At 52.9% G+C, this 12,269-nt stretch overlaps 2 long non-coding RNA genes across 2 annotated transcripts; one reads left to right on the forward strand and one right to left on the reverse strand.

Moving 5' to 3' along the window:
• Positions 1–2,273: 2,273 nt before the first annotated feature.
• LOC134057652 (uncharacterized) lies at positions 2,274–11,834 on the reverse strand. The gene is made up of 3 exons (XR_009934360.1): positions 9,996–11,834; positions 8,247–8,362; positions 2,274–2,456 (listed from the first exon to the last, which is right to left on the reverse strand). It is a non-coding gene; the product is annotated as an uncharacterized LOC134057652 (long non-coding RNA).
• LOC134057653 (uncharacterized) lies at positions 5,015–7,715 on the forward strand. The gene is made up of 3 exons (XR_009934361.1): positions 5,015–5,405; positions 5,828–5,900; positions 6,087–7,715. It is a non-coding gene; the product is annotated as an uncharacterized LOC134057653 (long non-coding RNA).
• Positions 11,835–12,269: the final 435 nt, after the last annotated feature.

A 12,269-nucleotide genomic window follows, 5' to 3' on the forward strand; every position in this document is an offset into this window, starting at 1 on the left:
AGAGGCAGCGATTGTCCTTCTCCTCTGAACTCCGAGGGGAGAATGGGCCGAGGCCCCGCCTTCCGCTTCCTCTTCTGGATGTTTGAATCTCGGGGGGTTTCCCTCTTCTCTCCCCTCCCCCTTGCCACCAGGGCCTAGTCAACAGATATCTTAGCATGACAATGGGGAAAATTCCACAGAGGGAAAAAGGAAAGAACCAACCCCCAACAGGTGATCATCCTTATCTCTGTAGGAAGTATCTTCTGTTAATGGGCCATTGAGTCCTACTTTATAACTGATGAGATTACATCATCCTATTGGGAGATACTCCAGCCAGGAGGACTAGCCAAGCCTTTCCTACCTAGATAAAAAACTGAGGCTTAGAACGCCAAAGGCAACCTTTTTCCACTGGATTCCAGAGGAAGAACCAGGCTTTTTTTCCACATCATTACTGGACCTGCTGCCCGATCCCAAAGAGTAAAACACAAATCAACAAAGTTGTTTTGTGCGGTGCTTTATTCAGGGCCCGGGGACCTGAGGACTAGCGTCCAAAGTCAAAGTCCCAACCCCTTAGTGAATCTTACACAGTTTTATACCCTTTTACAAATCTTGCTTCACCATGGCTACATGCTATGGTCCACATACTTCACATCAAAGGCAGCAGTCATTTTCGAGATAACATTTCTAAAGGTTATAACTCTTGCACGCCTGCCTAAGTTAAGACAATAAGATACCTTTCTAACGGTTATAAATCCTACATGCTTGTCTAAACTAGAACTATAGATTAATCCCACACCTGTTTATTGTACTTCATCAGTAAATTCCCTACTGTTCCTATAAATAACCAGTTGGTCCTTCTTCGCCCCACTGGCCCTTAACTCATTATTCTGTAGCTCAGCACATTCCCTGGCTTAGTTCCCAGGGCCTACCTTGCACTAGCTACAAACTGCAGCCTTAGCATTACTACCACTAACTATTAAATGTATATGTATATGCTAACAGACCCTTTGGAGGAAAACTGCACCAGCACCCTGACTGACAGGGTATCAGGTTGTATTCTGACTCTGTTAGTGGTTGTATTTTTTTTTTAATTGCATGTATTTTGTTTTTCCTTTTTCTCTTCCCTATTAAAAATTGTATTACTGACTTGAAGTCTCACTGGTTTTGCTTTTGATCCAGTACAGGTGGGTTGGACTGTGAGGGTACACAGAGACCCACTGGGACATACTGGGACATACTGGGAATGATACTGGGCAATAATGTAGCAAACTGAGGATACTGTGAGTGATACGAGGTATAGTGGGACCAACTGGGGACACAGGGAACAGTGTCTCATCCGCCACAGCCTCACAGCCCCTCATAATACAGTTCGGCACCAAAAACACCTGCAAAGTTCGGTGCCCAAAAAGCCTGGTTAGAGCCCCCCAAGCTTCCCCCAAGTGCTCCAGAACCACATGCGTTCTGCCCTGGGGACCTCAAGTCACGGCTCGGACTCAAAAGTGTCCCCCAGGTGCTTTCCCGGACCCCAAATGCTTCGTCCGAGCCACTTCCGGGACTACAGCTCCCATCATGCTCCGCAGTCCCGTTAGAGTGCTATTCCAGCCGTGACTACATCTCCCATCAGGCACCGCGACCCACAAAGAGACAATGCGGATGCGCCCTCCTGTGATGCTCCGCGGCTGTATTCAATCGTATTATGCCCGTGCCTACAATTCCCATCATCCCCCGCGCCCCAGAGAGCCCCGTTCTAGCCCCCCAGGTGCCCGCCCGGACCCCGAAGCGCTCCACATTCCCCTCCCTGACCTCCAAGTTTTCGCCCTGGACCCCCAAGAGCTCTCCCAGCCTCCGAGGTGTCCGTCAGAATCCCTCAGTGCCCTGCCCAGTGCCCACCCGGCCCATTGAAGTGTCCTACATACCCTCAAGTTCTAAATTCCCTGTGTAGACCCAAGACTGCCCCAAATGTACCCCAGAAATGTCTCCCTTGACTCCAGAGTGGCCCCTTTTACCCTGTCTGAGAAAATGATAACAAGGATTAGAGAAGGACTGAAAAAAGTCTACTTATCATACAGAAGGAGAAAGCAATAGCCAGTAGTTTTCAATTAATTAATGAAGGGAATTGTGTTACTTAGAACCAATCACCAAGAATTTTTATGATTGCTAAAACCGTATCGATTTTTTAACACATAAATGAAAAATTAGGTAATAAAAATATTATTTTTATTATTAAAAGAAAAACATCTTTGTAATTTTATTATTTTATTAATATATAATTATAATAATAAACATGCAGGGATTTTTTTTATGTTTTAGGATGTCAGTCCCAGGTGGGCAATGTCTGACATGGTGAGGTTGGAGGTGAGAAGCAGGTTGTCCAAATAGGGTCAACCCTGAAAGGGATCATTCTTCTCTGTGCCCAGACCTTCTAAGGTGACATTCATCATCAAGATCACCTGGGGAATGCTTCGGTCACCTCTTCTCTGAATTGAAAAATTTAAAAAAATATTCACTTGATTAAAACCAAAAATCATGAGGTGCACTTTGAACTCTCTCTCCTTAACGCTGACACTGACACTGACACTGACACTGGGGATCCAAGAGCATTGTGACTGAGGAACCTCATGGAACCAAGAGTCCATTGCTACACTGTGCAGCCTGTGGAACCAAGGGGAGCACAGTGACATTGCGGGGCCTCATGGAACATTGGAGACTATTCTGACACTCTGGGACCCACTGGAACAAGGGACTGTTACAGCTTGGCAGGGCCTCATGGAATCAAGGGCACGGCAGTGAACACTGTGGGTCTGCACAGGATGAAGGGTTCATTCTGACACCGTGGAACCCAGGATACCATTGTAACACTATGGGGCACCATGGAAACAAAGGTGCATTGTGACAGAGCAGGACCTCACGAAACCATCGAGGCCATTTTTACACATTGAGGCCTTGTGAAACCAAAGGGCCATGGTGGCACTTCAGAGCCTTGTGGAGCAAACAGGACCCTAGTGACACTGTTGGACTCAGTGGAACCAAGGGGCCATTGTGACACTTTGGGTGTCATGGAATCAATGGTCTGTTTTGACACTGCAGGCCTTAACGAATCACAGAGACTATTGTGGCACTGCAGGTGATGTCTTGGAGTGGCTACCTAGAACACAGGCTAGACAAGGTTAAGGGAATAAAGTCGGTGCTTATTAAAGGCCTTCAACAGATACACCTTGGACAGTGAAAAGCTTCCCAGAGGCTACACCCAAGGTGGATGGTGGTCATGACTTTTTCAGACAGATATAAGTTTGGTCTGTTTGCATATAAGGGGTTAATCCTCCAATTACAGCTTCCGCTAATGAAGTCATATTCCCTCAGTTTGCTCCCCCCTCCCAATTCACTTTTGTTTATTGTATTTGGAACCTGAGGCTGTAGGGTGTCCTTGAGTTTCAGAGGAATCTTTTTGTCTGACCAAAATGTGAAGATAGTTAACTAATACTTTCTATGGAGTTTAGAGTTATGCATTGATGCATAACAGGATTTCAAAAATATAAAGGCTAAAATCTTATGCCATGACAGGCCTCACTGAACCAAGGGGCCACTGTGACACTTTGTGGCCCCATGGAACCAAGGAGTCCATTGTGACGCTACAAGGCCTCATGGAAGCAAGGAACCATTGTGACACTCTGGGGTCTTGTTGTGCTAAGGGGTGATTGTGTCACTGTGTGACACCATTGAATTAAGGAGTCCATGGTGACACTGCAGGGCCCCATGGAACTAAGGATTCATGGAACAGTGCGGACCCCATGGAACCAAAGATCCACTGTGACACAGCAGGGCCTCATGGAATTCTGGAGACCATGATGACACTTTGAGGCCACGTTGAATCAAGGGGCTCTGCAGGGCCTCGTGGAACCAAGGAGACCATTCTGCCATTGTGAGTCCCCACAGAACCAAGGGTCCATTGTGACACTGCATCACCAAGGAGACCCCTGTGACACTGCAAGGCCTCATGGGAACAAGGGACCTTGCAGTCCCTTGTATATCTGCAGAGGGATTTGTCTCCTCTACAACGCATGTGGGGGAGACACCTGGCTGAGGGCTCCACATCCTCCTGCCTTAATTTTCTTTGCATTTCTCATTGTTCTTTCAAAATACCCAAACCCAGGGTGAAGATGTTGAGCTAAGACAACGATGGCAACATGGGGGGGGATCTTCCAGGGGATGTGGGGGGTGCTGTGTTCAAGAGGGTTGAGGGTTCCTGGGAGGGATTTGGGGGTCGCTCAGGGTCTTGGATATTCTAGGCTGAGCAGTTCTAATTGCTTTGGGAAACTCTGGCAGAGGTTCTGGGGCAGTTGATCAAGGATCCCCTGCCCAGGAACTGTCCACATATCCCCTGTACCAGTTTTGGGTTTCTCCTGTCCTGGATCCCCCTCTCCTCGCTGTCATTCTCCTTGCCCCCTGCTCATTCTCATGTTACCTCGCTCCTGGTCCCACCCTGCTCCCATCCCAGTCTGGATCCCACTCTTGGTCTCATTCCCTGTCCCGTATTCTCTGTCTGGTTGTCATTCTCATAATCCCGGTCCCATATTCCCTGTCCTGTTCCCGTTCTCATATTCCCAGTCCTCATGCTGGTCCCGCATTTCCATTTCCATATTTCCTGTCCCATTTCCGTATTTCCATTCCCAGCCCTATTTCTAATCCCGGTCCCATCTTTCTAATCCCTATCCCATATTCTCTCTCCAGTTGCTGTATCTGTATTCCCTGTCCTGTTCCCACATTTCCATTCCCAGTTCGTGTCCTGTATTCCCCGTCCCAGTCCTGTATTCTTGTTTCTGTTCCTGGTTCCCGTTCCCATTCCCTGTCCCCATTCCCTGTTCCCTCTCACCACGCCCCGCCGCCATCGCTCCGGCCCCCCCGCGGCCCACACGTGACCAGGGAGAACCCCGCGCTGCTTCCGCCCACCAATCACAGCGCGCGATCGCTCCTGGATTTGCATAACCACGCTTTCGGTCCTGACCCCGCCCACCGCCGGCTGAAGCCGCGTCCGGGCGCTGTTTATTCCCAGTTCCGTCCCAGTGCTCCCAGTAAGAGCGGTCCTAGCACGGAAAGCGCTCCCAATTCCTTCCGGGTTCTCTCAGGATCGCTTCGAGTGCTCCCAGTATTGGTTCCAGCACTGTGCAGGGCACGGCCACTTTGGAACCCCCCAGGGCAGAGCACGGCTGCTTTTCAGTGTCGGCACCGACCTGGGCCGGGCTGGGAGCGGAGGAGGGGGAGGAAGGAAAGAGGAGCGGGAAGAACAAGAAGGGGAAAGTCAGGAACATGAGGAAGAGGAGCTGCAAGAGAAAGAGCAGCAGCAGAACCACTCGGCTCCCCCGCCCGCCCGCTCAGGCTGCAGTTCCCCCAACTCTGGCAGCATCACCCTGCCCCCCCGGAACCCACAGGTGAGCAGGAAGGGGAACCTCGCCCCAAAACCAGCGGGGGCGTCTCTGGAAGGTTTTCTTTTTGAGGGGCCAGGGTACGTTTGGATCTTGAAGGACCCCGAAGCTCAGCCGGAAATGCCCCGGGAGGGATCTTGGCAGGTCCCACGTGGTGATCACCCAGTACTGGTGGGCAGAGGGCCAGTATGGGGTTTGGGGATCCCCAGGAGAGCCGTGGGGGAATGCGGGAGCCCCGGAGAGGGGAGAGCGCAGAGGGGCATTCCCAGAGCCAGGGAACCCCCGGCAGCCTGGAGGAGTGCAAGAGGTTGGTGATGAGCAGCCCCAGGCTCTCTGAGGTTGAAAGGGGTGATGACATCTCCAGCTACCCTTGGCCCGCAGGAACATCAAAACCAATGTGCTCAGCCCTTGTTTTTCCCCAAAACCAGGATTTCCCATTCCCAAATCATGGTCAGATGGAGGAGGAGGCCGTGAGGAAGATGGCCCAGAAGCCCTATGCAGGTGAGGGGGAAGTCCCTGCCCCCTTCCCCCTCTGTCCTGCTCCATCTCCCAGCCCAGCACGGCCCCCGGCTGCAGGACAACCCCGCTGCCGACGCCGTCCTGCCGGGGACATGCTGGGGGGATCTCCTTCCCCCTCCCTCTGGAACAGAGGCAAATCCCATCCTCTCCTTGTCCTTCCTCCCCCAGACAAGGAGCTGAGGATGGAGACCAGGGAGGACAAATCCCCACAGCTGAACCTTATGGAAAAGGCATTTTAAACCAGCTCCATGGTGCAGGAATCCAAGGAGGAGGAAAAGCCCCAGAGATCCCTCATGAGGGGTTACAAATGCAGATCACGGTGATCCAAAGCAGAAAGACCCACTCCGGGCCAGGGAGGTGGCCAGAGATGCTGCTGGAGCTTAGAGCTGAGAGTCCATGAGCAGCTTCATGATGGGGAGAAGCCCCACAAGTGCTCAGAATGTGGGAAGAGCTTCAGCAAGTGATCCTACCTGATCCAACACTGGAGAATCCACATGAGGGAACAGCCCTATGAGTGTGGGGAGTGTGGGAAGGGCTTCAAGACAAGCTCTGACCTGACTGCCCACCAGATGAGCCACACAAAGCAGAGGCGTGCCGATTGTGAGGAATGCAGGAAGACATTTAAGACTAGCTCCAGTCTCCTCAGGCATCAGCAGATTCAGAGGAGAGGCCCTTCCACTGACCCAACAATGGGAATGGCTTCAACCAAAACTCCACTGTCGTCACCCACCAGCGCATATATACTAGGACGAGGCCCTACGAGTGTCCCAAATGTGTGAAGTCCTGTTCCAGAAGCTCTCACTTTACCCTACACCAATGAAGGCACCACTAAGGGAAGCCCTGCAAATCAAGTGCAGGAAGAGCTTCATGTGCTGCTCCAGCTCCATCCCCCGTGGCAGGATCTGTGCTGGATGTTCCTGTGGCCCCCAGTGGGCAGAGCATTGCTGGTCCATGGTGCCCGTGATCTATGTTAGAAATACACCTGGCTGGGTGGCTCCACATCCTCCTGGCTCCCCATGGGCACCTGGACATATCCACAGATCAACATCAGAAATCCATTGTGAAGAGCACGTTTGTCGACTTCTGACCCGAGAAAAATCTCACTCTTTGCATCTTCTGGTGGTATCAAGCAACACTGAATGGCCTTGGAGGTCTTCTCCAATAGAAATCCATCATTTTAATCCTTTCTGGCTCATGGGCATCTTCCACAGCCAAATGGGAACATACTGGGGCAAACCCCACAATTTTGGAGATGGTGGGGTGGAAACCCCTTCAAAAAGGGTTCTTCCCACCCAGCCAAGCATGTGGATGCTTTGCCAGCAGGGACACATAAATTCTTTTGTTTTGGCCTTGAAACGGTTTCTGTTCATTCCTTTGAAAGCCCTGTAACTGGGGTTAAAAATAACGACAAGGAACTAAGACATGGGTGGGGCCATGGGGGGAGATGGATGAGGATGTGAGGAACATGGATGGGGACATTGCGAAGTGCTGTCCAATGCAGGTACTGCCACCACATCCCCACTATCACCACCACAGTGCACCAGCCAGATGTCATCACCCAGCAGGGCAGGAGGTGGAACTTGTTCGGCTGTTGACAAGTGGCCCGGAGGTGAGTGACAGTCACCAGGGCGTCCTAGGGACTCCACGCTCAGAGGACCCCAATGGCCCAAGGTACAGCACAAGGGTCAGTGCCACCCACAGTGTCATGTGGCCCCATGCTACATGTCACCAGGGGTGTCCTGGTGACATTGTCCCCCTGCTATCTGTCCTGGTGGCATCATGTCCTTTCCCCTCTGTATGTCCAAATTCTCTACCATATCTTCCTCTCGCCTTCCATGTGTCCCCTGCCCCCAGTGGGGCCAAAAACCATGAGGTCCTGGGCTGTCTGAGGGGACCCATCCTGTAGTGTCCCTGTGTCCCTCAATGTGTGCCCATGTCCCTCAGGATGTCCCCATGGCTGCTTCTGGCACGGAGCATCTGCACTCACCCTGGCACAGGTAGGAAAACACTGTAACACCCCATGACATCCTTGTCCTCTGATTTTAGGTCCTTCTCCCCTCCATTTTCAGTCCTTTTCCCCTTTTTTGGGTTCAGTGCCCCCTATTTTGAGTCTTTTCTGTGCTTGTTTGGATTCTTTCCATCCTTTACCCCAATTTTATGCACCCTCGCCTTCACTTTGGCACATTTTTGGGTGCATCCCTCCCTTCCAACCCCCTCCGCACCTTTTAGGCGCCCCTCACTCCCCTACACCCCAACTCCCTTCCCCACAGACATCTCCCCAGCTGTGTCCCCAACTGTCCCCCTATGCCACATGGACTCAGTGCTCACCATCCTGGATACCCTTGAGTCCCCGGCCTGGGACTGTGGATTTCCTCTTCCAAGAGATTCAGAGCTGGACCGGCTGCCAGGGGATGCCGATGGCACCAGAGCTCAGGGTGGGTGGCCTGGTGAGGTTGGTGGGAGGGGGTTTGGGGTCATCTTGGGACTGACCAGGGGCTTGTCCACTCTGCAGTGAGAAGCAGCCCTGGCCAGGGAGTCTGGGATGGATGGGGGCAGGAGAGATTGGACACTGGTGGACACTTGATGGACACCTGAGTCATGGATCCCAGCTTGACACTTGTCTGGATAGCTCTTGGCCCTGCAGCCCCCCAGCCTAGGCAGCTCCGAGCCCAGATAACCACCAGCCTTGATACACACCTTGGGTGTGTATCACCTAACTGGCCCACCAGCCCATCCCAGTAGCCCCAACCCCAAAACCCCCCAAAACAAACCCAATTCCAGAACATCAATTCTGGATGCTCCCTGCAGAGTGAGGGGGAAACTGAGGCACGGGATGAGGTGATGGGAGGAGACTTTGAGACTCACCCTGGAGACCCCAAAACGAGCACCCACCCCCCAAATTGTCACTGCAGCATCTCAGGCCCCCCAGCTGTCACACTGGGGCGACTCCAGGAGCCACTGCAACCCCAGGCCCCTCGAGGGGTGACCTGTGGTGTCCCTCTGGTGTCACTGGCGAGTCCCCAGCAGAAGCAACATCACCTCCTCAGCAGGAGGAAGACGAGAAGGAGGTGAGGATGTGACTGAAACTCCTGCCCGTTCACATGGGGAGGTCGCCACACGAACGGGGGCCAAGCACAGGTGGAGCAGCGGAGGTACCATGGGGACTGGGGGGGGACATGGGGACAGTCCCCAAGGTCCCCTCAGGGGATGCTGTGGTGGGGGCGGGGGGGAGGGGGTGCAGGGTGGAGCAGCATCTTCAGGGGGATGTGGGGAGATGGAAATGGCTGGGAGTGACCCCAGAAATATTTTCACCACCTCCTCCTGTAACATGTGGGCCGCCCCCTTCTTTGGGGTGCTGGTAACAAATTGGCAGATGGCGGTGACAAAAAGCGCAGGTGCCACCTCGGGGATTGCACAGAGAGAGGGTCCTGCAGCATGACCAAGACCCCCCTGACTGAGGGGCACCCCAGGGTGACAAAGGGGGGGGGGGTCAGGGGTGTCCCCAAGGTGTGAGGGGAGCAGGTTTTATGGGGAAGTGTGGTTGGGGCGCAACAGAAATGCGTCCAGTCCTGCCGGTGTCCGGAGCACGAGGGGGACATGGCACCTGTTACCCTGTCACTGTGTCCCCCTGTCTCCCATCATCCACTGTACCCCACTGTCCCTTTTGCTGGGCAGCAAGGGGTGGTGGCACTCCTGGATGGGTGTCCAGGTGGATCTGCACTCACCTGCTATGGACAGAGTTGTCAAACGTGATGTGGGGACACTGGGTTGCACTGTCATTGGCATTTCACTGTCATTGTCACCATCACTGTCAGTGCCACTGCCATTTGTCACTGTTATTGTCACTGTCACTGTCCTTAGCACTGTCACTGTCACCATCACCATCACTGTCATAGCACTCACTGGCTGCTCCCCAGGGTCCGCAGAGGTACTGGGGAACAGCCAGGGGACAGATGGATAGATGTGGGACAGAAGGACATGAGTGAGACACCAGGAGAGACATAAGGCACACAAAAGGGACATGAGAAGATACCAGAAGGACACTCAGGGGACACTGGGACACTTGCGGACACTCACAATATCACTGAAGGTGTAGCAGTCGGGGATTTTCTGTTTTAGTAGCGTTTGGATGTTGATGGCCTTGAGCTGGAACTCCATGATGACACTGATCAGCCTGAGGGGACAAAAAACACTACAAGAGGCCTCAAAATCACTAAAAAATAAAATAGGAAAAAATCCACCTCAAAATCCCAAAGAAACCAATGCAAAAGGGAAAACTCCGCCGCAAAAAATCCCCAAAAAAGAGAACAAATCTGCCCATAAATCCCCAAAAAACCCTGTGAGTTCCCCAAGTTCAAAAAAAAACCTGGAAAAGGAAAAATTTGACCCCAAAAATCCCCCAGAAATTAAAATTCCACCCCAAAATCCTAAAAAAAAAAAAAGGAAAATTTCCACCCCAAAATCTCAAAAAATCCAATGCTAATGGAAAATTCCACCTGAAATCCCCAAAAACCTCAGGAGTTCCCAAAATAACAAAAAAAAAAAAAAACATTCTAGAAAAGGAAAAATTCTGCACCAAAATCCCCCAGAAAACATCAGGAAAGGGAAAACTTGGCCACAAAATCCCCAAAAATTACCCTGGGAAAGGGAAAATTTCATCCCATAATCCCACACAGGAATTCGGAAAAAGGGGTCGCAAATCCAACACTTGGATTTTAGGGATGGGAAACTTCCCTGGGTGGGACTTGTGGGATTTACCTGTGGAATTGGAGGGTGAAATTGCTGTCAGTGCAATCCAGCACCAGCAGCTGGGGGTCTCCAGGGTACACCCCCAGGCACTCTGTGGGCTTGGGACTGGGGTCAGGGAATGCTGAGAGCCCAGAAACCCTGGGACTTCCCAAATCCTGAATCACATATACTCCAGGACCATCCCAAACCTTGCACCTCAAACCCAAACCCCAAACCCCAAACCAAAACCCTACTCCTAAACCTCTTGGGACCATCCCAAATGCCTTTAGAGTATCCCAAATCTCAAATCCCAACCCTAACTCTAAAACCCAAACCCCAAGTGTCCCCACCAGTGATGACGCTGGAGGCAATGTCGAAGGTGTCATTACCAGGGTCAATGTCCCCTGTGCGGAAGAAGTGCTGTGCCTGGTGCCATCTCTGGTGACACCTGCAGTGCCAGCATAGGGGTAGTGGCCCAGGGTCTTGTTGAGGACAGCCAGGTACTGTGGGGACAGGGAAACAGTGCTGGGGATAGCACTGGGGCACCTCAGCGTCCTCAAATCACACCAGTGTCCCAAATCACCTCCATAGGCTGAGGTCCTTCATGTCCCCAGATGACCACTGTGTCCCCAACTCTTCTAACCCCTTTCGGTGTCCGTGTGCCACCTTCTTGAGGACAAAGGCATGGGGTGGGAGGTGCTGGCCTGGCACAGCCCTCGGGGTGCCCAGTCCCCCTTGTCACTCCCACACCTGTGCATGTCCCTGTGCCAGGGCTGGCATTAACGGTAGCACCGGGCCAGGCACTGGCACAGACACCAACCAAAACGGCTTGCAACCAGCAGGGCCACCCATGGGGTGGGCACGGAGCCACCCCAGCCTGGCCCCACGCCTGGCCTGTCACTGCCATGCCCACCAGCATTGCCACACCATAGACTAATGTGTCCCCTGGCACTGCCGTGCTCGTGGTGGCATCTCCACGGGCATTCCAGCACCTGCGGCGGCACTTCCATGGCCATGTGTGCCTTGGTATCACCACACCCCTGGTGGCACCTCTATGACCACCTCATCCTGACACCCCTGATCACCACCCCCTGTGGATGACAGGGACACTGTGAGCACCTGCACCCTGTTCTGTCCCTTCAGTTACCCCCTTGTAGACATCTCTGCTGCCAGTGGCACAGGTGCCACCTGATGCCACCGTGTGGGACTTGTCCCAGTTATCGCCGATGGATAGACACCTGGTGCCACTGGGCAGGGATGATGTCCCCAGGGCTTGTGGCAGAGCAGGACCCACACTGGGAAGGCCACATCTGAGGCCACCAAACTGTACCCAGCAGGCAGGAGGGACACCGGTGAGAACATGGTGGTGCCGCAGGGGGGGTGGCAGGTGACGTGTGGGGCACATGTGGGCACAGGAACTCATGCATCACGGGCTGGGGCAGGTACCATGCTCCAAAATCATGTCCCCTGTCCCTGTGTCCTGTTCCATGTCCTGTGCCATGCTCAAGGTCATGTCCTGTGTCCTATACCACACCCTGCACCCTGTGTCATGTCCTATATGCCCCATGTCCCATGTTTCATGTCTTTAGTCCCATGTCCCATGTCTTTAGTCCCATGTCCCAT

This window comes from Cinclus cinclus, unplaced genomic scaffold (assembly GCF_963662255.1).
Source record: "Cinclus cinclus unplaced genomic scaffold, bCinCin1.1 SCAFFOLD_224, whole genome shotgun sequence".
Lineage (NCBI taxonomy): Eukaryota > Metazoa > Chordata > Aves > Passeriformes > Cinclidae > Cinclus > Cinclus cinclus.